The sequence below is a fragment of the Myotis myotis genome, unplaced genomic scaffold (assembly GCF_014108235.1).
Source record: "Myotis myotis isolate mMyoMyo1 unplaced genomic scaffold, mMyoMyo1.p scaffold_m19_p_1, whole genome shotgun sequence".
In the NCBI taxonomy this organism is placed as follows: domain Eukaryota; kingdom Metazoa; phylum Chordata; class Mammalia; order Chiroptera; family Vespertilionidae; genus Myotis; species Myotis myotis.
Genome location: NW_023416313.1, coordinates 123,980,514 through 124,004,746, shown reverse-complemented (window position 1 = coordinate 124,004,746; position 24,233 = coordinate 123,980,514). Strand labels below are relative to the sequence as shown.

The 24,233-nt window shown below is 38.9% G+C and overlaps 1 protein-coding gene and 1 pseudogene across 1 annotated transcript in view; both read left to right on the top strand.

Moving 5' to 3' along the window:
- The window catches only part of LOC118669953 (coiled-coil domain-containing protein 7-like), a 208,737-nt gene that overhangs the window by 27,944 nt on the left and 156,560 nt on the right, over positions 1 to 24,233 (top strand). The window lies entirely within an intron of this gene.
- On the top strand, positions 6,806 to 8,105 carry LOC118676676 (annotated as a pseudogene).

Sequence of the window (24,233 nt, the reverse complement as noted above, 5' to 3'; positions counted from 1 at the left end):
GTATCAACAAGTGAATCTAAGAATCAAGTGAATAAATAATCTGATGAACAGAATGAACTGGTGATTATAATAGAATCAGGGACATAGAAAGGGAATGGATTCACTATTCTTGATGGGGAACGGGGTGTGGGAGATGCGGGAAGAGACTGGACAAAATTGTGCACCTAGTGATGAGGACAGTGGGGGGGGGTAAGGGCAGAGGGTGGGGTGGGAACTGGGTGGAGGGGAGCTATGGGGGGAAAAAAAGAGGAACAAATGTAATAATCTGAACAATAAAGATTTACTATAATAAAATAAAAATAAATAAATAAAATAAAAATAAATTAAAAAAAGAGTGTATAAATGTGATGATTACCCTATATTGTAGTCTAGCCTGTGTGCAATTGTATTTTTTCTACAAAAGAAAGCAATGCACATCTTTAATATAAAATACTTTATGGCTAGACTGCTAATAATCATCTGAGCCATCAGTGAATTGTAAACTTTTTGCTGATGGAGGGTCTTACCCCAATGTTGATGGATGCTGATGCATCCAAGAGGTGGTTGCTGAAAGTTGGGGTAGTTGTGGCAATTTCTTAAAATAAGACAACAATAAGTGTGCCACATCTATTGACCCTTCCTTTCATGGATGAGTTCTGTGTAGATAGCAAGGCTGGTTGGTATCATTATACCCATAGTACAACTTATCTTAAAATTGGAGTAATACTCTCAAAACCACTTCTTATTTTATTTTGATATTATTATGTATTAAATTTTTTGGGGTAACATTGGTCAACATGAACTTATATGTTTCAGGTGTGAGTTTTTATGTTACAAGATCTGTATATTGCACCGTGTGCTCACCACCCAAAGTCAGATCTTCTCCTGTCACCTTATATTAGGACCTCTCCCCCTAACACTCTGCCAACCACCACACTGCTGTTTGTGTTCATAAGTTTCAGTTTTATATCCCACATATGAGTGTAATCATATGGTTCTTAGCTTTTTCTTACTGACCTATTTCACTTAGCATAATATTCTCAAGGTCCATTCAGGTTGTTGCAAATGGCACTATTTCATCCTTTCTTGTGGCTGAGTAGTATTCCACTGTGTATGTGTACCACATCTTCCTTATCCAGTCCACTCTCATGGGACACTGTGTGTGTTTTTTTCATGTCTTGGCCACCATGAATAATGTTGCAATGAACATACATGTGCACTATCTTTGTGAGTATAGGATTTCAAGATTTTGGGGTATATACATAGGAGAGGGATTGCTGGGTCATATGGTAACTCTACTCTTAATTTTTTGAGGAATTGGCAGAATGCTTTCCATAGCTGTTATATCCATCTACATTTCCACCAGCAGTGAATGAGGGTTCCCTTTTTTCCACAACCTCTCCAACACTTATTATTGCTTGTGTTGTTGATAATGGCCACTCTAACAGGTGTAAAGTGGTGTCTCATTGTAGTTTTTATTTGCATTTCTCTAATTGCCAGTGATGTTGAAAATCTTGGCATATATCTATTGTATGTTTGTACATCTCCTTGGGAGAGGTGTATTTTCAGGCCCTCTGCCCACTTTTTGATTGGGTTATTTGTTTGGTGTTGAGATTTATTAGTTCTTTATATATTTTGGAAATTTTTTGGAGCTACTGTTTGCAAATATCCTCTCCCATCTGGTTGGCTACCTCTTTGTTTTGTTGTCAGTTTCTTTTGCTGTGCAGAACCTTTTTAGTTTGATATAGTCTCATTTATTTTATTTTATTTTTATTATTTTTTATTTGTTTTTTTAATTCTAAAGTATTACATATGAATCCTTTTTCCCCCATTGACCTCTCCCCACTCGTTCTCACCCCCCCAACACATGACCTCACCCCACCCCCCACTGTCTGTATCCATGGGTTATGCTTATATGCATACAAGTCCTTTGGTTGATCTCTTACCTCTCCCACACAGTTCCCCTCCACCCCCTCCGCACACACACAGGTTGGGTGTTCCCCTGAAATAAGATGTTCTGTTCCATGATTCTATGTCTCTGGATCTATTTTAGTTCATCAGTTTATGTTGTTCATGATATTCCACATATGAGTGAGATCATGTGATATTTTGCCTTTACTTCCCTTGCCTTTGGGATCAAGGTTATAAAATATTCTGTTTCAAGGTCCATAAGTTTGGTACCTGTATTTTCTTCTATGTGACTTATTGTTTTGGGTCTTATATTTAGGTCTCTAATCCATTTTGAATTAATTGTTGTACATGTGGACAAACTGTAGTCCAGTTTCATTTGTTTGCACGTGGCTTTCCAGTTTTCCCCAGTACCATTTATTGAAGACAACCTTTACTCCATTGTGTATTTCTTCCTCCTTTGTCAAAATTATCTGTCCATATACATTTGGTTCCATTCTGTTCCATTGCTCTGTGTGTCTGTTTCTCTGCCAGTATTATGCTATTTTGATTATCAGCTCTGTAGTATAATTTGAAATCAGGTTGCGTGATACCTCCAGCTTTGTTCTTTTTTCTCAGGATTGCTTTGGCTATTTGGGGTCTTTTGTGATTCCATACAAATCTGATGATTTCTCTTTCTATTTTCTTAAAAAATGCCACTGGGATTTTGATGGGGATTGCATTAAATCTGTATATTGCTTTGGGTAATATGGCCATTTTAACTATGTTGATTCTTCTAATCCATGAACATGTGATACTTTTGCATTTTGTTGTGTTTTTCAATCTCTTTGAATAATGCTTTGTAATTTTCAGTATATAGGTCTTTAACATTCTTTGTTTATTTCTAGGTATTTTATGCTTTGGTTGCAATTGCAAAGGAATTGTTTTGTTCTTTTCTCTTTCTGAAGTTTTGTTGTTAGTATAAAGAAAGGCAATAGATTTTTGCACATTAATTTTGTACCCTGAAATTTGACTGTATTTGTTTATTGTTTCTAATAGTTTTTTGGTGGGGTCTTTAGGTTTTTCTATATACAGAATCATGTCATCTGCAAAAAGTGACAGTTTGTCTTATTCCTTCCCTAGTTAGATGCCTTTATTTCTTTCTCTTGCCTCATTGCTCTGGCTAGGACTGACCATACTATCATATATAATAAAATCCTAATATTCCTAGAAGTGGGATCACTGGGTCAAATGGGAGTTCCATTTTTAGTTTTTTGAGGAAACTCCATACTGTTCTCCACAGTGGCTGCACCAGTCTGCATTCCCACAGCAGTGCACGAGGGTTCCTTTTTCTCTGCATCCTCGCTAGCATTTGTCATTTGTTCATTTGTTGATGATAGCCATTCTGACAGGTGTGAGATGATAGATACCACATTGTCATTTTGATTCGCTTCTCTCGGATGATTAGTGACTTTGAGCATGTGACATCTCCACAAAGGAATACTATGCTGCAGTAAAAAAGAAGGAATTCTTACCATTTGCAACAGCATGGATGGAACTGGAGAGCATTATGCTAAGTGAAATAAGCCAGTCAGAGAAAGATAAATATCACATGACCTCACTCATTTATGGAATATAGTGAACAACATAAACTGATGAACAAAAACAGATCCAGAAACAGAGAAGCATTGATCAGACCGTCAAACCTCAGAGGGAAGGTAGGGGAGGGTGGGGCTAATGAAGAGAGATCAACCAAAGGACTTCCATGCATGCATATAAGCCTAACCAATGGGCACAGACAACAGGAGAGTGAGGGCATGATGGGGTGGGGGGGAAATGGGGCAATAAGGACACATAAGCAATACCTTAATCAATAAAGAAAAAAACTTTTTTAAAGCCTAATATGCTAAGTGTCTGGTCATCCGTTCATCTGTTCAACCAATCAAAGCATAATGTGCCAATGATATGCTAAGGCCACTCAACCTCTCACTATGACGTGCACTGACCACCAGGGGGCAGACACTCCAACTGGTAGATTAGCTTACTGCTGGGGTCCAGCCAATCAGGACTGAGCAAGACAGGCCAGACATGCCCTGGAGCCCTTCTGCAGTCCCTCCCCGGGGTAGGGAGAACATCTCATAGAAAACCATTCCAAGAATAAGACCTTCAAAGGTTCTTGCTTGGGACCAGGAGGAAATGCTTAGTCCTCCTCCTGTGGATTGGACAGGTAACATGCTTACAGGAGACTCTTGATCAATCCCACTGAGCCTGGGCAGCTGAAACTGCTCCTTCAGAAAAGGCAACAAGCTATTTTCAATCTGAACATGCATTAGGCCACCTAAAATGGAACTACATTTGGAGGATATGGTAGAGATTGAGTAGTTTGGCTTTGAAGCAGAGATTAATTTACACTCATTGAGTGCCTGCTGGTGAAATCTCTAAGAAGAAGGCTCACTAGCCCTAGCTATGCTTGCTTTCCTGCCTCCACCCTAAAGACATTCTTTGGATGACACTGCAGGAAGACCAGGAAACCTCAGGAGAGAGGCAGATGGAGGATATTCTCAGAGAGCCTCAGACTGACCACAGCTTCAACAGAACACTGAAAGCCAAACTTAGACAGCTCCTGAAATTGGCTAACCCAAAAGTACCTCCCAGGAGACCTGAAATCAGCAGACAAAACAGTAAGCCTCAGACAATATAAGCTGCCTAGACAAACTTCCTATGACTGGCTTTTTAAAAAATGTCTTATTTGTTTGTTTCTTCTTCTTTCAATATTTTTCTTATTTTTTCTCCTTTATTACTTTGATATTATTATTATTAAGATTTTTGCTCATTTCTCTCATTTCTTTCATATCTCTTATTGGCCTCCTTCCTTTTCTTAAGCATTTTTCCCTTTTTACTTTCCATTCTTTCTTTTGCTTTTCCTTTCTCTCTCTTCTTGTTACCTTTGCATAATATTTTTGCTTTCTTACTCTATCTTCTTGTATTTTTTTTACTATTTTCCTTTTTTTACCTCTACTCTTATTCTTTCTCTCTAGTCTTTCCTCTTAGAATCTTTTTTCTGCCCATTTTCTCTTCCAGTATCCTCTTTATTCTTTATTTCACTATTAGCAATATTATCTTTTTCTCTCTCTATTTTTAGTTTAGTATTCATGTTTTCTCTTTCTTTCCTAATTCTCTTTTCTTCTGTGGTGGTTTTTGCTGTTGTTGTCAGGATCTTTTGTATGTTCTTGTTTGTTTCCTGTTTATTTGTTGTTGTTGTTTTGGGGGATGTTTGTTTTGGCTTGTAAGCACCTATTATAGCAGCTCACATAACATGGCAATGGCGAGCCTCACAGTTAACCGACCTGAGAGGAGAGCCCACCCATAAACTGCATAATAACAATCAAGATCCAATTAGAACTGGAAAACCCCAATAATCCTCAAAAGGGGCATGACTAGAGCATACAGCTCAGTAAATGTAAGTAAATCACACCACTGAGTCCCACAGGACATTTACTGCAAAAGCCAACACTACAAATCCTAGGAGTCATAGCAACTATATCTAATACAGAGATACAAACACAAAGAGACAACTAAAATGGGGAGACAAGAAACAACCCCCAAATTAAAGAAAAACCAAAAACACACCTAAATAAGATGGAGATAAGCAAGTTATCACATATAGGGTTCAGAGTAATGGTTATAAAGATGTTTAAAGAACAGTGAAAACAAGAAACTTAATAGAACTAATAGTGGGAACTGCAAGGAATTTAGTGGAAGGTACCTCAGCATGAAAAAAAAAATAGAAATTATGACTAAGAATCAGGCAGAAATAAACAATACTACATCTGACATCAAGAATACACTGAAAGGAATTAAAAGCAGGCTTGATGAAAAAGATGATCAAGTAAGCAAATTAGTAGAGAAGGTAGAAAATAAACTCTTAATCAGAGCATCAAAAAGTAAAAATACTTAAAAATCATGAGAACAGTTTAAGGGAACTATGGGACAACATGAAATAGAACAACATCTGCATCATAGAAGTACCAAAGGAAGGAGACAGGTAGTAAGGTATAGAGAACCTGTTTGAAGAAATAATGACAGAAAACTTCACTAAGCTGGTGAAGGCAAAAGCCAACAGAAACACTTCAGACAAAAAAGGAATACTATGAAATATTTAAAGTAATGAAAAGCTAGAATCTAAAACCAAGATTACTTTATCAGCAAGTCTATCATTCAAAAACATATAGGAGAGGCTTGAACATGGTGGCTGATGGAACGGCAGGATGCAACATAGTGTATGAGTGAGAGAGCAAAAGGAGAATGCGTGGACATGTGCGGAGTGTCTGTATTTATGAGTGAGGGACAGTTATACTCCACAGGATTGTTGGGGACTGACGGGCCAGGCTCCCCTGGCTGGGCAGCCTCTACTACTGCTGAAATCTCTCCTGGCAGCTGGCTCTGTCACAGAGACTGCACAATCTTGAAGGGGAGAGCAGCTGTGATCGGAAGCCCAACCTTACCTTTAACCAATGAGACCTTGGATACCTCCTGGGACCCTACAACCACAATGCCCAGGGACCAGCTCCCTCAGCTACAAACCCACAAAGGTGGCGGCCAAATACCCAATTGGATCCTGCACCTTCTCACAGAGAAGATAGAAGGAACAGCTGAATCAAATAATACCCACCCATAACTGGCAAATTAAACCCAGCTGGTGAGGCAATCTGTGAACAGAAAGTTCAAAGATCACCTGGAGAGAGACAATGCAGGAGAGAGCGAGCTGCATAACCAGACACCCTGGGAGGAGTGAACATGGGGAGACAAAGAAACAGCCCCCATAGGTAAGAAAAGGAGGAATCATTGGAAAAGGAAATAGACAAAATGGAGGCAAGCAATTTGTCAGAAAAAGAATTCAGAGTGACAGAATCCCATCTGCTTTCTCTGCAGAATCACCATGGCAGCTGGGACTCTGTACACATATCCTGAAAACTGGAGAGCCTTCAAGGCCCTCATCACCATGCAGTAAGCGGGGCTCAGGTCCACATACTCTCTGCACCACACCACTTCCACTTTGGCCAAACCAACCACACTCCTGAATTTCTCTGCAAGTTTCCTGCAGGCAAGGTTCCATCATTTGAAGATGATGATGATTCTGTTTATTTGAGAGCAATGCCATTGCCTAATATGTGAGCAATGAGGACATGTAGGGAAGTAGTCCAGAAGCAGCAGCCCAGGTGGTGCAATGGGTGAGCTTTACTGATAATGACATAGTGCCCCCAGCCAGTACCTGGGTGTTCCCCACCTTGGGCATCATGCACTACAACAAACAGGCCACAGAGGACATGAGGCAAATACTAGTGCTGCTGGATGTTCACTTGAAGACAAGGACCTTTCTGGTGGGAAAACGTGTGACACTGGCTGACATCACAGTTGTCTGCACCCTACTGTGACTCTATAAGCATGTCTTGGAGCCATATTTCTGCCAGGCTTTCCCCAACACCAACTACTGGTTCCTCACCTGCATTAACCAGCCCCAGTTCTGCACTGTCTTGGGGGAGGTGAAGCTCTGTGAGAAGATGGCCCAGCTTGATGCTAAAAAGTTTTCAGAGAGCCAGCCTAAAAGGGACACCCTTCAGAAGGAGAAAGGACCTCGGGAGGAGAAGCCAAAGCCCCAGGCCAAGCAGAAAGAGGAGAAAAAGGCCACTGCGCCTGCTCCTAAGGAGGAGATGGACAAGTGTGAGCAGGCGCTGGAGGGAGAGCCAATGGCCAAGGAACACTTTACTCACCTGCCCAAGAGTACCTTTGTGTTGGATGAATTCAAGTGCAAGTACTCCAATGAGGACACGCTGTCAGTGGTGCTGCCATACTTTTTGGAGCACTTTGGTAAGAACAGCTGGTCCCTGAGGTACTCCGAGTACCACTTCCCTGAAGATCACACCCAGACCTTCATGAATTGCAACCTCATCACTGGAATTTTCCAGTGGTTGGACAAGCTAAGGAAGAATGCCTTTGCCCCTATCATCCTCTTTGAAACCAACAACAGCAGCTCCATTTCTGGAGCCTGGGTCTTCCAAGGCCATGAGCTTGCCTTTCTGCTGAGTCCAGACTGGTAGGTGGACTATGAATCATACACGTGGCAGAAGCTGGATCCCGGCAGCGCAGAGACAGAGACATTAGTGTGAGAGTACTTTTTCTGGGAGGGGGCCTTCCAAAACATGGGTAAAGCCTTCAATCAGGGCAAGATATTCAAGTGAACATCTCTTGCCATCGCCTAGCTGCCTGTACCTGTCCTCCAGGGAGCTGGGGGTAATTAAAGGAAACTGAACATAAAAAAAAAAAAAATTCGGAGCAATGGTCATAAGGATGCTGAAAAAGATGAAAAACATATTCAATAATATGTGTAAAAATCAAGAGGAAATGAAGAATGGAGAAGAAATTAAAAATGACATTGCTACATTAAAGAACACAATAGAAAGCATCAACAGTAGACTAGAAGAAGTGGAAGACCACATCAGTGAAATAGAAGACAAGGTAGGAAAAAAACACCCAGCAGAGCAGCAACTATAAAACAACTTAAAAAACAGAGGAGCACCTAAGGAAACTTTGGGGCAACACAAAATGAAATAACATCTGCATAATAGAGGTGTCAGAAGGAGAGGAAGTTGAGCAAGAAATGGAAAACCTATGTGAAGAAATTATGAAAGAAAACTTCCCTGATATTCGGGGGGGAAACATCACACAAGTCCAAGAAGCTCACAGAGTCCCAAACAAGATGAACCCAAAAAGGCCAACACCAAGACACATTATAATTACATTGGCAAACACCAATGATGAAGTAAGAATCTTAAAGGCTGCCGGAGAGACACAGAAAGTTACATACAAGGGATCTCCCATCAGACTATCAACTGATTTCTCAACAGAAACACATCAGGCCAGAAGGGAATGGGATGGAATATACAAAGTCATGCAAAGCAAGGGTCAGAATCCAAAAATACTGTACCCAGCAAGGATATTAATCAAACTTGAGGGTGAAATCAGGAGCTTCACAGACAAAAAAAAATGACTAAAGAAGTTTATTACCACCAAATCAGCAATGCAAGAAATGTGAAAGGGACTGCTGTAAAAAGAAGAAATAGGCAGGGAAGAAGGAACACAGGCGTAAAGAATAAAAATGGCGACAAACAAGTACCTCTCAATAATACCTTTAAATGTAAATGGATTAAATGCCCCAATCAAAATACATAGGGTAGCTGAATGAATAAGAAAACATGACCCATATATCTGCTGTCTACAGGAGACCCAGCTCAGAAAAAAAGGACTCCCACAGACTGATGGTGAAGGGATAGAAAAGGTTTTTAAGGAGAATGGAAATGAAAAAAAAAAAAAAAGCTGGGATAGCAATACTTATATCTGACAAATTAGACCCCAAAATGAAGGCTATAACAAGAGGTAAGAAAGGCCACTCCATAATACTAATGGGAGCAATTTAAGAAGAAGATATAACTCTGGTAATCATATATGCACCCAATACAGGAGCACCCAAATATATAAAAAATATTCTAGAAGATATCAAGGGAGAGATTGACAGCAATACAGTCATAGTAGGGAACTTTAATACCCTACTAACACCACTGGATAGATCCTTTAAACAAAAAATCAGCAAAGAAACATCAATCCTAAATGACTCACTAGATTAGGTGGACTTAATTGACATCTTCAGAACATTTCACCCCAAAGCCACAGAATATACATTCTTCTCAAGTGCACATGGTCATTTTCAAAGATAGACCACATATTGGGGCACAGGCAAAGTCTCAATAAATTCAAGAAGACAGAATCACATCAAGCATCTTCTCAGATTACAATGGTTTAAAATTAGAAATCAACTACAATAAAAACAATGGAAAAAATCAAACACCTGGATGCTAAATAGCATGCTATTAAGCAATGATTAGGTTACCAAAGAGATTAAAGAAGAAATAAAAAGCATCATGGCAACAAACGACTATGAAAACAAAACAATCCAAAATCTATGGGACACAGTGAAAGCAGTCTTGAGAGGGAAGTATATAGCTCTACAGGCCTACCTCAAAACACAAGAAAATATTATAATAAATTATCTAACCCTACAACTCAAAGACTTAGAGAGAGAGCAAAAGGAAAAGCCCAGCATAAGCAGAAGAAAGGAAATAATAAAGGTCAGAGAGGAAATAAACAACTTAGAAACCAAAAAAAAAAAAAAACAGTACAAAAGATTAACAAAACCAAGAGCTGGTTCTTTGAAAGGATAAATAAGATGAACTTCTAGGCAGGCTCACCAAGGAACAAAGAGATATGACCCAAATAAACAAAATCAGAAATGAAAATGGTGAAGTATCAACTGATTCCACAGAAATACAAAGGATTAAAATAAAATACTATGAGCATCTCTGTTCCAACAAATGGACAACCTAGATGAAATGGGAATATTTTTAGAAAAATACAAGCTCCTGATATTCAATCAGGAAGAAGAAAAAAAACCTGAATAGGCCAATAACTACCAAAGAAATTGAAGCAATGATCAAATATCTTCCAGCAAACAAAAGCCCTGCTCCGGATGGCTTTACAGGGGGAGTTCTACCAAGCATTCAAAGAAATAAAACCTATCCTCCTCAGACTATTCCAAAAAATTCAAGAGGAAGGCACACTTCCAATCTATTTCTATGAAGCCAGGATTCCCCTAATTCCAAAACCAGATAAAGGTACCACAAAAAAAGAGAACTACAGGCCAAAATCCTTGATGAACATAGATGCTAAAATCCTCAACAAAATTCTAGCAAACTGAATCCAGCATTACATTAGAAAGAAAATACACCATGACCAAGTGGGATTTATTCCAGTGATGCAAGGATGGTACAATATCCGCAAATCAATAAATGTAATACATCACTTAAACAAATTGAGAGACAAAAATCACATAATCATATCAATCAATGCAGAAAAAGCATTTGACAAAATCCAATACCCTTTCTTTTTTTAAAAATATATTTTATTGATTTTTTTACAGAGCGGAAGGGAGAGAGATAGAGAGTTAGAAACATCTATGAGAGAGAAACATCGATCAGCTGCCTCCTGCACATCTCCCACTGGGTAATGTGCCCGCAACCCAGGTACATGCCCTTGACCGGAATCGAACCTGGGACCTCTCAGTCCACAGACTGACGCTCTATCCACTGAGCCAAACCGGTTTCGGCCAACACCCTTTCTTGATAAAAACTCTCAGCAACGTGGAAATAGAGTGATCATACCTCAATATAATAAAAGCCTTATATGACAATCTTACAGCCAACATCATACTCAATGGACAAAAACTAAACTCATTTCCCCTAAGAATGAGAACAAGACAGGGATGCCCAGTTTCACCAATCCTGTTTGATATTGTACTCAAAGTGTTAGCCATAGCGATCAGACAAGAAGAAGAAATAAAAAGCATCCAAATTGGAAAAGAAGAAGTAAAACTGTCCTTATTCGCAGATGACATGATACTATATATGGATAACCCCAAAGACACCATCAAAAACCTATGAGACCTAATAAACGAATTTGGCAATGTAGCAGGATACTAAATTAACACCCAGAAGTATATGGCCTTTTTGTACACCAATAATGAACTTACAGAAAAAGAAACTAAAAAAAAAAAATCCCATTTATGATTGCAGCAAAATTAAGATACCTAGGAATAAACTTAACTAAGGAAGTAAAAGACCTATACTCAGAAAACTATAGGGCATTGAAAAAAGAGATAGAAGAAGACATAAGCAAATAGAAGAACATCCCATGTTAATGGATGGGTAGAATCAACATCATTAAAATGTCCATACTACCCAAAACAATCTACAGGTTCAATGCACTCCCTATTAAAATGCCAACAGCATATTTCAAAGATTTAGAACAAATTCTCCAAAAATTCATCTGGAATAAAAAAAGAACCCAAATAGCCACAGCAATCCTGAGAAAGAAGAACAAAGTTGGAGGGATCACAATACCAGCTATCAAGCTATATTATCAAGCCACTGTTCTCAAAACTGCCTGGTACTGGCACAAAAACGGACATATAGACCAACAGACAAGAACAGAGAACCCAGAAATCAACACATTATGCTCAATATTTGACAAAGGAGACAAGAGCATAAAATGGAGTCAAGACAGTCTCTTCAATAAATGGTGCCAGGAAATTTGTCAGATACATGCAAAAAAAATGAAACTAGATCACCAACTTACACCATACACAAAAATAAACTTAAAATGGCTAAAGGACTTAAATGTCAGACAGGAAACAATAAAAATCCTACAAGACTCCATAGGCAGCAAAATCTCAGACATATTTTGTAGCAATATCTTTACTGACACAGCTCCTAAGGCAATGGAGATTAAGGAGAAAATAAACAAATGGGACTACATCAAAATAAAAAGCTTCTGCACAGCAAAAGAAACCATCAACAAAACAACAAGAAAGCCCACTGCATGGGAGAACATATGTGCCAATGCTATTTCAGAAATGGTTTAATCTCCAAAATTTACAGAGAACTCATACAAATTAACAAAAGGAAGATAATGATCCAATAAAAAAATGAGCAAAGGACCTAAGTAGACACTTTTTGAAAGAGGACATACAGAAGGCTGACATATGAAAACATGCTCAAAGTCACTAATCATCTGAGAGGTGCAAATCAAAACAACAATGAGGTACCATCTCACACCTGTCAGAATGGCTATCATCAACAAATCAACATACGACAAGTGCTGGAGAGGATGTGGAGAAAAAGGAACACTCGTGCACTGCTGGTGGGAATGCAGACTGGTGCAGCCACTGTTGAAGACAGTATGGAGTTTCCTCAAAATGTTAAAAATGGAACTTCCACTTGATCCAGTGATTCCACTTCTAGGACTGTATCCCAAGAAACCAGAAACACCAATCAGAAAGGATATATGCACCCCTATGTTCATAGCATCACAGTTTACAATAGCTAAGGTTTGGAAACAACCTAAGTGCCCATCGACAGATGAGTAGATTAAAAAACTATGGTATATATACACAATGGAATACTACGCCACTATAAAAAAAGAAGAAACCTTTACCATTTGCAACAGCATGGATGGAACTGGAGAGTATTACGCTAAGTGAAATAAGCCAGTTGGAGAAAGATAAATATCACATGATCTCACTCATATGTGGGATATAATGATCAACATAAATTGATGAACAAAAATAGATCCAGAGACAAATGGCAGAACAGGTGGGGAGGTTAGAGAGCAACCAAAGCACTTGTATGCATGCATATTAGCATAACCAATGGACACAGACCCTAGGGGTGTGGGGGCTTGCCCAGGGTGGGAATGGTTTGGGGGGGGTAGGGGCAATAGGGGAAAAAGGAGACATATGTAAAACTTTAGACAATAAAAAAATATATATTTAAAGTTGAAAAAAAAAATATAGAAATCATGACTAAGAATCAGGCAGAAATAAACAATACTACATCTGACATCAAGAATACTCTGAAAGGAATTAAAAGCAGGCTTGATGAAACAGATAATCAAATAAGCAAATTAGAAGGGAAGGTAGAAAAAAAAAACAGTCAATCAGAGCAGCAAAATGTAAAAATACTTAAAAATCATGAGAACAGTTTAAGGGAACTATGGGACAACATGAAATAGAACATCTGCATTATAGGTAGTACCAAAAGAAAAAGACAGTTAAAAAGGTATGGAGAACCTGTTTAAAGAAAAAATAACAGAAAACTTCCCTAAGCTGGTAAAGGAAAAAGCCACACAAGTTCAGGAAGCACAGAGGATGCCAATCAAGATGAACCCAAATAGACCCATTGCAAAACACATAATTAAAATGGCTAATGTTAAAAACAAAGAGAGAATCTTAAGGGCAGCAAGAGAGAGACTGTCAAGGACTATCTCAGGTGCACATGAGACAGTTTCAAGATAGATCACATGTTAGGACACAAAATAAATCTCTACAAGTACAAGAGCATTGTAATCATATCAAGCATCTTTCTATATAACAATGGCATGAAACTAGAAATCAACTACAATAAAAACACCCAAAAACATTCAAACACCTGGAGGTTAAATAGCATGCTATTGAACAATGAATGGCTACCAATGAAATCAGGAAGAAATAAATTTTTAAAAACTTCTTGGAAACAAATGAAAATGAACATACAGCAACCAAAATCTACAGGACACAGCTAAAGCAGACATAAGAGGGAACTTCATAGCATTACTGGCCTACTTCAAGAAACAAGAAAATTCTCTAATAAATTATTTAACCCTAAATCTAACAGAATTAGAAAGAGAATAAGAAAAGCCAAGAGTAAGTAGAATGAAGTAAATAATAAAGATGAGTGGAAATAAATAACATAGAGACTGAAAAAAAAAACAATACAAAAGATCAATGAAATCAAGAGCTAGTTCTTTGAAAAGATGAACAAGATTTCACCAAACTCATCAAGAAAAAGAGAGAAAGGACCCAAGTTAATAAAATCAGAAATGAAAAAGGAGACATAAGAACTGGCATCACAGAAATACAAAGGTTTGTAAGAAAATACTGCAAACAGCTATATGCTTATAAATTGGACAACCAGGGAGAAATGGAAAAATACCTAGAAACATACAATCTTCCAAAATTGAATCAGAAGGAATGAGAAAACCTGAATAGACCAATCACATCTAATGAATTGAAGCAGTAATGAAAAAAGCTTCCAGCAAACAAAAGTCCTGAGCCAAATGGTTTCACAGGGGATTATTACCAAACATTCAAAGAGGAACTAATACCTCTCCTCTTCAAACTATTCAAAAATAAATTCAAGAGAAAGAAAGACTTTCAAGCTCTTTTTACAAGATCTGTATTATCTTAATTAATGAACCAGATAAAGACACTACAAGAAAAAAATTATAGGCTAATATTCCTGATGACCATAGATGCTAAAATCATCAACAAAATATTAGAAATAGGATTCAGCAATTCATTAAAAATATCACACACATTGACCAAGTGGGATTTATTCCAAGGATGCAAGTCTGGAACAATAGTCACAAATCAATAAATGTGATACATCACATTAACAAAGTGAAAGATAACAATCACATGTTCATATAAATTGATGCAGAAAAAGCATTCAACAAAATCCAACACCCACTGTTTATAAAAATTCTCAGCAAAGTGGTAATAGAGGACTCAAACTTCAAAATAATAAAGACCATGTACAACAAAACTAAAGTCAACATCATACTCAATGGACAAAACTACAAGTATTTCACTTAAGAATAGGAACAAGACAGGGATGTCTGCTTTCATCGCTCTTATTCAACATGGTACTGGAAGTCCCAACCACAGCAATTAGTCAAGAAGAAAAAATAAAAGACATCAAAATTGGAAAAGAAGAAATAAAACTGTCATTATTTGCAAATGTCTTGATATTGTACATAGAAATCCCTACAGAATCTACTAAAAAACTACTAGAGTTGATATATGAATTTTGCAAGTAGCAGGATACAAAATTAACATCCAGAAATCAATGACATTTTTATACACAAAAAAATTCTGTGAAAGGGAAACTAAAAATCCACTTTACAATTGCATCAAAAAAAGTAAGATACCTAGGAATAAACTCAAGAAAGAGATAAAAGTTCTGCACTTGGGCTAGAGAAACCAAGATGGCAGCATAGGTAAACACCGGAGTTTGCTGCCTCGAACAACCACTTCAAAAATACAACTAAAAGATGGAACAGACATCATCCAGAACCACAGGAAGGCTGGATGAGTGGAAATTCTACAACTAGAAGGAAAGAGAAAAGCATACCGAGACTCAGAGGAAGCGCAGTGCGGAAGTAAAATACTAAGGTGCAGAGTGCATGCGGAACAGGCTGGCAGCAGAGGGTGCGGTTGTTGTTTACAATCAAGAGGGAGTCTTAGGCTCTGAGCTCCAGTTCCAGGCAAGTCTCTAGGGACCCACACTCATACAGGAGAAACAGGACTGTCTGGCATCGGTTGGAACTCAAGGGCAGCTTTTTCTCTGAGGGGCTTGCAGCGATTACCAGGACACTGAGAAGCAGAGCCTCTGAGGGCTGGACTGAGAGCAGCCATAACTGCTAGCCCCGCCCTGTTGATCCCGTGGGACCTGCCCCGCCCAAGCCCTGCACCGAGGCATTTGCTGGATAGCCTCAGGCAAAGGCTAGATTAGCACCTCCCTAGAGATCCAGGAACCAGGAAACCCAGAGGTCAGAGTGAGACCATCCAGTTTGCAGCTCCCTGGAACCATAAAGGACTTACTCAGGGGGCAGATTCAGTGAGCACCAAAGCCCCATTGAAGCAAGTCTTGCCCCAGAGGAGTATCTCCAGCACAGTTCTCCCACTGCAGAAACAGCTGATTCTCACAGCCTATTGGCCTGGAGGTCAATTCCTCCCAGTGATAACTACAACAATCAAGGCTTAACTACAACAAGACTGTGCACAAAGACCACAAGGGGGTGCACCAAAAGTGTCCTCCTCAGGTAATTGGGGAAGCTGAACCACTGGGCCCTAGAGGACACTCAGCACAGAAAACCACTTTATCAACACCGGGAAGCATAAAAAATGCGGAGAGAAAGAAAAAGGACACAAATGACAGAAATGAAGGAAAGAAAACTACTGGATATAGAGTTCAAAACCACACTTTTAAGGTTTTTCAAGAATTTTCTAGAAACTGCCGATAAACTTAATGAGATCTACAAGAAATTTAATGAGACCCTCGAGGTTGTGATAAAGGACCAACTAGAAATTAAGCATACACGGACTGAAATAAAAAGTATTATACAGACTCCCAACAGCAGACTAGAGGATTGTAAGAATCAAGTCAACGATTTGAAATATGAAGAAGCAAAAAACACCCAACCAGAAAAGCAAAATGAAAAAAGAATCCAAAAATACGAAGATAGCGTAAGGAGCCTCTGGGACAGCTTTAAGCGTACCAACATCCGAATTATAGGGGTGCCAGAAGATGAGAGAGACCAAGATATTGAAAACCTATTTGAAGAAATAATGACAGAAAACTTCCCCTACCTGGTCAAAGAAATAGACTTACAAGTCCAGGAAGCACAGAGAACCCCAAACAAAAGGAATCCAAAGAGGACCACACCAAGACACATCATAATTAAAATGCCAAGAGCAAAAGACAAAGAGAGAATCTTAAAAGCAGCAAGAGAAAGAAACTCAGTTACCTACAAGGGAGTACCCATATGAATGTCAGCTGATTTCTCAACAGAAACTTTGCAGGCCAGAAGGGAGTGGAAAGAAATATTCAAAGTGATGAATGTCAAGAACCTACAACCAAGATTACTTTATCCAGCAAAGCTATCATTCAGAATTGAAGGTCAAATAAAGAGCTTCACTGATAAGAAAAAGCTAAAGGAGTTCATCACCACCAAACCAGTATTATATGATATGCTGAAAGGTATCCTTTAAGAAGAGGAAGAAGCCAAAACCGGTTTGGCTCAGTGGATAGTGCGTCGGCCTGCAGACTGAAAGGTCCCAGGTTCGATTCCGGTCAAGGGCATGTACGTTGGTTGCGGGCACATCCCCAGTAGGAGATGTGCAGGAGGCAGCTGATCGATGTTTCTCTCTCATCGATGTTTCTAACTCTCTATCTCTCTCCCTTCCTCTCTGAAAAAAAATCAATAAAATATATTTAAAAAAAAAGAAGAGGAAGAAAAAGGTAAAGATACAAATTATGAACAACAAATACACATCTATCAACAAGTGAATCTGAAAATCAAGTGAATAATCTGATGAACAGAATGAACTGGTGATTATAATAGAATCAGGGGCATAGAAAGGGAGTGGACTGGCTATTCTTGGCAGGGAAAGGGGTGAGGGGGATACGGAAAGAGACTGGACAAAAATCATGCACCTATGGATGAGGACATTGGATGGCGAGTGAGGTGTCCCGACCCGCAGGGCATGCAACGTGGGTACCGTGATGATTCCTGTAAGGGAATGAGAGGATAGGAGACGCGAAGAAATGGAGGCAAGACAAGATTCTGATCAAGCCTCAAATTTTATTCTTACAGCGGCAGAATATATATTGTTTTAGGGAAGGGGGGTGGGTGTAGAAGCCTATTAGCTTATCAGCAGGGTTGTAGCAGGCTCCGGTTGTGGCGGTAGTTGCTTCAGGGTATGAGATAATTATCTTTAGCTGCTGACCAAACCTCAGGACATACGTGGTTTCTGGTAACTAGGAGTTTCCAGAACTTAATGGCCTTGACGTGGTTACTACCAGAAACTTATTGTTCTTAAGATGGCTTTGTCTAGGCCGGTTTCTCCGATGGCTCCCAACATTTCCTCCCTTTTTCTTTATTAAGGAGCGGGCTTTAACCGACTGGGGGAGTAGGGACCTGGTTCCTCCCGTGGGATGGTGGGATCCCACCACCAATGGCTCTTGGTATCTTTTTGGGGAGGAGAGGCAGAGCCAATAGTTATGTATGGATACCAACCTCTATGCAAACCAGGTGTGCTCACAGGGAAATCCAGAGGAGGTCGAAGGTTTTTGTGACCTTCCCTTGCAGTGCTTTGCCGTGCACCCAGGTCGGTGACCATGCCTTTCTCCTTTTATGGGGAGTAGGCAAGCATCCCTCTGGCATCATGCTGTCCCCACAGGGAGGGAGTTTTGGCAGTCATTATAATCACATTCACGGTCTAACATGGCTAGACGGTGGTAGTGTAACTGAATAGGTTTGGCCAGGATGCTATCAACCTGCTGTTTTACAAAGTCTGTTAATTTTCTAAAAGCCCAGGGGCCGAAAGCTAGGATTAGGAGAAGGCTTATAAGGGGGCCAAGAGCAGGAAGCAGGTAGGGTAGGAGTCCATTTAAGCTGTTCCAAAGGGGGTTTTCGAATAATTCTCTCTGTCTCTTCACTAAATCTTCTTGTAACTTCTTTGTCTTGTTTCAGACGATCCCAGATTTGTTGGCATAGAAGCAGCAGCGTTCCTGTAGGGCTAAGCATATTCCTCCCTGTTCTGCTGTGAGCAAATCTAACCCTCTTCTATTTTGTAGTACTACTTCAGCTAATGAATCAATATGATCTTGGAGATCATTGATAGTGCCTGAGAGAGCTTGGACATCATCAATTAGCTGGTTAGATAATTTATTATAGGTATGCAATGCTGTTCCTAAAAAAAGGTCAAGAGAGGTCAATACAGAATGCTTAAGTGCCTTCCCCAGGAGGGAATAAATCTCTTCACATTCTCAAAATATCCAAGGTAAATATTAGTTTGTAAGTTTGTTTGGGATAAATGCACAATATACTGTTGTAAAGCATCAAAAATTATGAATAAAACTTGTAGAATAATACCATGTAAGAATATTCTTTGCTCTAGGTCATGACAATTCAATTTTAAATTGGCTGTCTCGAGGTTTGGAATGAGGAACCTAGTTTGCAAAAAAATGCAATTTACAGAAACAGAAACAGCATGCCATCCAAACTACCATTTTGGGTAAATACATTATCTAGAGTCCTTGGGTAACCCAGGTTAAACTGAGGCATGTTATTTAAATTACAGTTTTGGGTCCCCAGAACACTGAGTTGACATATTAACTGGAGCCCTCTAACCTTGGGATAGCTGTGCTGTCCTTCCCAGGTAAAGGAAAAATGTGCCTTCTAAGATCAGTATGAAACTATAGTTTTTACCTGAAATGATTGTTACCATACTTCACTTTACCGTGCCCCAGGTGGTCTCTGGGATGTTCCTTTTATTCTGACACCAATGTAGCTCCACAGGTGTCATCCATTAGCATCACAAGTGAAAAAAATTCAGAGTAATTAAAGCTAGGTGCAGCCTACCTGTAGGTGATCTCTCCATCATCCCCCTTTTTTGTTTTTCAAGTTGGGATTTTTAAAAGCTGATGAGACTCTGAAGCCTCTTTTAATAAAGCAACCAGTTGATCAGCATGTGCCTTTCCCTTAGTTAATGGGCTAGGTAATATGCTGTGAGCCCTGATGTGGGTGATATAAAAAGGGTATTTTCTGTGCTGCACAATCTGTTGAACTTGCTTAAATAGAAAGAATAAACTTTGGTCACTAAACCATTTCAACCAGGCAGTTTCAATTCTACTTACTAGGCCCGAAGCATAAGAGGAATCAGAAATTATGTTAACAGGCTGTTGGAAATCTTGCAATGCAGCCTTAATAGCTTCTAATTCAATTCTTTGCACAGAAGTATGACTGGTCAGTATGACTCGGTCAGAATTTATAGTATGATAGGCAGCTTTCCCATTTGATGACCCATCAGTAAAAACAGTTAAAGCTTCAGGAATTGGTTCCTGCCTAGTATTTTTTGGTATAATGATGGAGGTCTTATTTAAAAATTGCAAAAGTTTATCTTTTAATAGGTGACTGCTAAGTTCCCCTGAATATCCACTTAGCCCAATTTGCCAATTTTAAGTCAGTTTGAAATAAGATTTATTCTTTTAACTTTACTTGTCCTAAGTTATGGACAGTAAATGACATTAATTAAATTTCTGGTATTAGTCTTTAAGTAAATTTACATAAACTTTGTTTAAGGAGGCAAAACACAAATTATTTAATTTAGCTTATGAGGCCCAATATATTGATTTTTAATTTTAGTTAGACATCTGAAGGAAACCTCTTTTTATTTCCTTCCTGACAGTTTTCTTTCTCACACAAGCAACAAATGTAAGGAACATGGTTGCCTTTTGAGATTTTAACAAATACTGTCGCAAAGCTATATATTTCAAGTGATTTTTCATTTATGGTGACTAATTATTGTCAGATTTAGTATTTTAACAACAATCTGTAAATGTTAAAGAGTATCCCCTTTGGCTTATTTGCATATACAGAGGAATCATGGGAAGCCTTTAGTAACCTTTTTAGAAGAATTTTACTTTACTAAGATTCAATTGCTTACAAGGATTAGTAAATTCAGTAAAAGTTTTATGTCTGATACACGAGGTGCAAACGCTGCCCCACCTCCAGCCTAATTTAAAATGCAGTAGTGAGGAGCTTTTGTTATTTCAAATTACATCTTAAAATTTCACTGCTGTATTTTAAGAAATATTAAACAAAATAACTTGTTTTGCCCTTTCTCAGAGGCAAAAACTTAAAATATATTTATTAATTTTTATTTGATAAAGCTTTCCATATGATTTCTAGTATAGTTTTGAAATCCAACTTGAAAGACCATTAAATATATATATATAATTTAAAAATTATATACTTCTTATAATTATTAAGAGATATCAATTAAATTTAAACTGGTTTTAAAATATCAGCTGGGATCACAGAAATTGGATTGCTGCTATCAGTCCCTTTTAAATACTTTGACATAAGCTATTTAACTTTTGTTTAGGGAGGGAACATATAATCTTTAATTGTCCTTAGTTTAAGGAAAGCAGGGTTTTCTAGATTTAAGAGATTAGAAACACTTTCTGCCCCATCTGCATTTCTGTAGTGAAATTCCGCCTTAAAGCTCCACCCCTGAAATTACATCCTGCCTCAGTGAGAAGACATTCCCTTTGTGATTGGCTAAATCAGAGGGAGGGGCCTTTGTTGTTTCAAGATGGCGGGCCCCCAGGGGCACGGCAGGCCATGCGGCCAACATGGCGGCTGCCAAGTCATGCAGCCCAACATTGTGGCTGTCTACACTGTTCTCTGACAGAAAACATGATTTCCTTATTCTCACAATAAACAAGGGAAGAGGAAACCAAAATTCCTAAAAGATAGATGGCCAACATTATATTGTAGACAAGCAGAAATCCCATTAGCTGTTTATACCTTTTATAATTATTTTAAAGAATATCAATCAAATTTAAACTGGTTTTTGTATTAAAAATTTCAGTTGAGATGACAAAATTAATCCTCTTTTTTAAATAAGACCAAGAAGTAACATATTTTGAATTCCTAATCATTTAAGGGAAAACACATTTTATTTTTTCAAAAACAAGTTATACATTATTTAATTAATTTCTCCCGATTCAATTTGCACTTCAAACTTTCAGAGCTTTAAATCTTAGTAGCAAATTAAATACTTAGCATTCTTCAAATCAATACTTTTACATTTAAGGATACATTTCAAACAAAATATAAGGCATTTTCAATTAATAGATTAACTTCTATCATCTTGACTTTATACTAGACATACTCAGATCAACATTTCAATATTATGTCACTTTAAGATACCTAGGTATAAACTCCAAGGTCTTAAATTTCACAGCAGCTTTGGAAAACCACACTTGAGCCTGGCAAGGCAGGCCTGGACCAGCCTTTGATTTTAAAAGGACCATAATTTTTTCCTCTGGGGAAGGTCAAGAAACAAGGTTTAGCTACATTGTTTCCTGCCCCTTGCTTGCCAGTGGGAAGTTTTAAAATTGGCCTGGGGGGCGGGGAGGCGGGGGAGGAACTGTTTTCCATGGAAGAACAGGTTTGGCCTACCCTGGACCAATCAGATGTAAATTGACCACATTCTTTAAGAATTTGCTACAGGCGGGAAGCAACTAGCCCCTTTTCTAATTAGAAATGTTTTGGCCAGCCTTTTCAATAAACAAAGGGCTGATTTTTTACTGGGCTACTTAGATTTTTATAATTAGAGATTTTAATAATTTTTGAGATTCAATTTCAATTATTTTAAGGCATTTACTTTAGCAAATTTTTGTAACAGAGACAATTATACTGATATTCCTTTTAGAGGTCTTAAAGTTAGCTTTGGAATAGGCTTCATTAACATTATTATGGAAAAATACCAATCTTGTTGCTAGAATTTCTACCCTGGGTCAAATTCGCCATTTTATTTAGGAAATAATCAGTCTTGGGTTTTATTCTGCTCATTTGCAAAGAGATTCTAGCTTAAAACTCTATCTAAATGTCCAAAATCGGAACTTGCGCGCATCAGTTTCAAGCCAGGTTTTCTCTTTACACGTGAACAGAAATCCCAGATGCATTTTAAATTTTGTAAAACTTTTCAATCACGCGAAGGAGACTTTAAATTAGAATACTGGGGAGGGGGCGTCCATATTAGATCGCCATGTGCTCCCTTTTCCTTTCCACCACATCCTGCTTTTGGGGGAAGTTTCAGCAAATGACTCAGATGGCGTATTTGTTCCCAAAGTCATGCTTAATAGAAAAACAGATTTTAAAGAGTTTTTCCTCTTTTTTTTTTTTTTTTCGCTTTCTAAAGTAATAGCTAGAACCCAAGGTGACCTTGGCTAGACTTTGCACTTCCCGACATGTTCTCAGGTAATTCTTAAACAGAACATTAAGTCTTCAGCCTGATCTAAAAGAGTACCTTTTTCAAGAAAAACAAAGGTTATATTCTATAATAACATGCAAAAACTGTAAAAGATTTCCTTCTAAAATTTTAACACTTTAAACATGCAAATCAAAAGTCTATAATAAACCATGAGCAAAGGTCAGTGACGAAAGTGAAAAAATTCCTTAAATCTTTCTTTTTAACCTGAAATCCTCGCGCCTTGAGGGACTCCTTGAGTCCCCTGAGACATAACTCATGAGAGCTCAAAGCCTGACCCATATTTCCGCCTCTTCCACATAAGCCTCCGGGACGTATAAACCCCGTACCAGGTCAGCCCAGGAGTCCACGAGGAGACAAACCACCAAGGAAGATCAACGAACCTCAACCTCAAAAAGAGGCCCCTGGTCACGTATCATAGGTCGGGATGTATAAGCCCCATGCCAGGAGAACGACCACTAAGATGAAGTGAACTCAGGGTTTTTGGATGAAGATCAACCAAGGGGAACGAAACCAGGGAACAAGCCTGAGTGATTCGGAGTTCTCTCAGTCGAACTCGGGTACCCTTCACTCTTCCGCGAGGCAACAAGAGAGTGCTCGAAGTGGACTAGAGGCAGGAGAATAAGGGAGGGCAATGATGAAGGATGATGCCTATCCACAATTCCAATGCGTTCACTTACCTTAACACCAGGTCTGACTCGCAGGGTGCGTGGGCCGAGCGGCGACCAAGAAAACAGGCTGACTCACAGGGAGATCCCAGTGGCGCCTAAGAGGTCCGGCCGGACACTTGAGTGAACGTTCCCAACGGGAACCGAAGTACGGAGGCCACGTTGGGCGCCAATTATGCCCCAACCAGCGGGGCATGCAACATGGGTACCGTGACGATTCCTGTAAGGGAATGAGAGGATAGGAGACGCGAAGAAATGGAGGCAAGACAGGATTCTGATCAAGCCTCAAATTTTATTCTTACAGTGGCAGAATATATATTGTTTTAGGGACGGGGGGTGGGTGGAGAAGCCTATTAGCTTATCAGCAGGGTTGTAGCAGGCTCCGGTTGTGGCGGTAGTTGCTTCAGGGTATGAGATAATTATCTTTA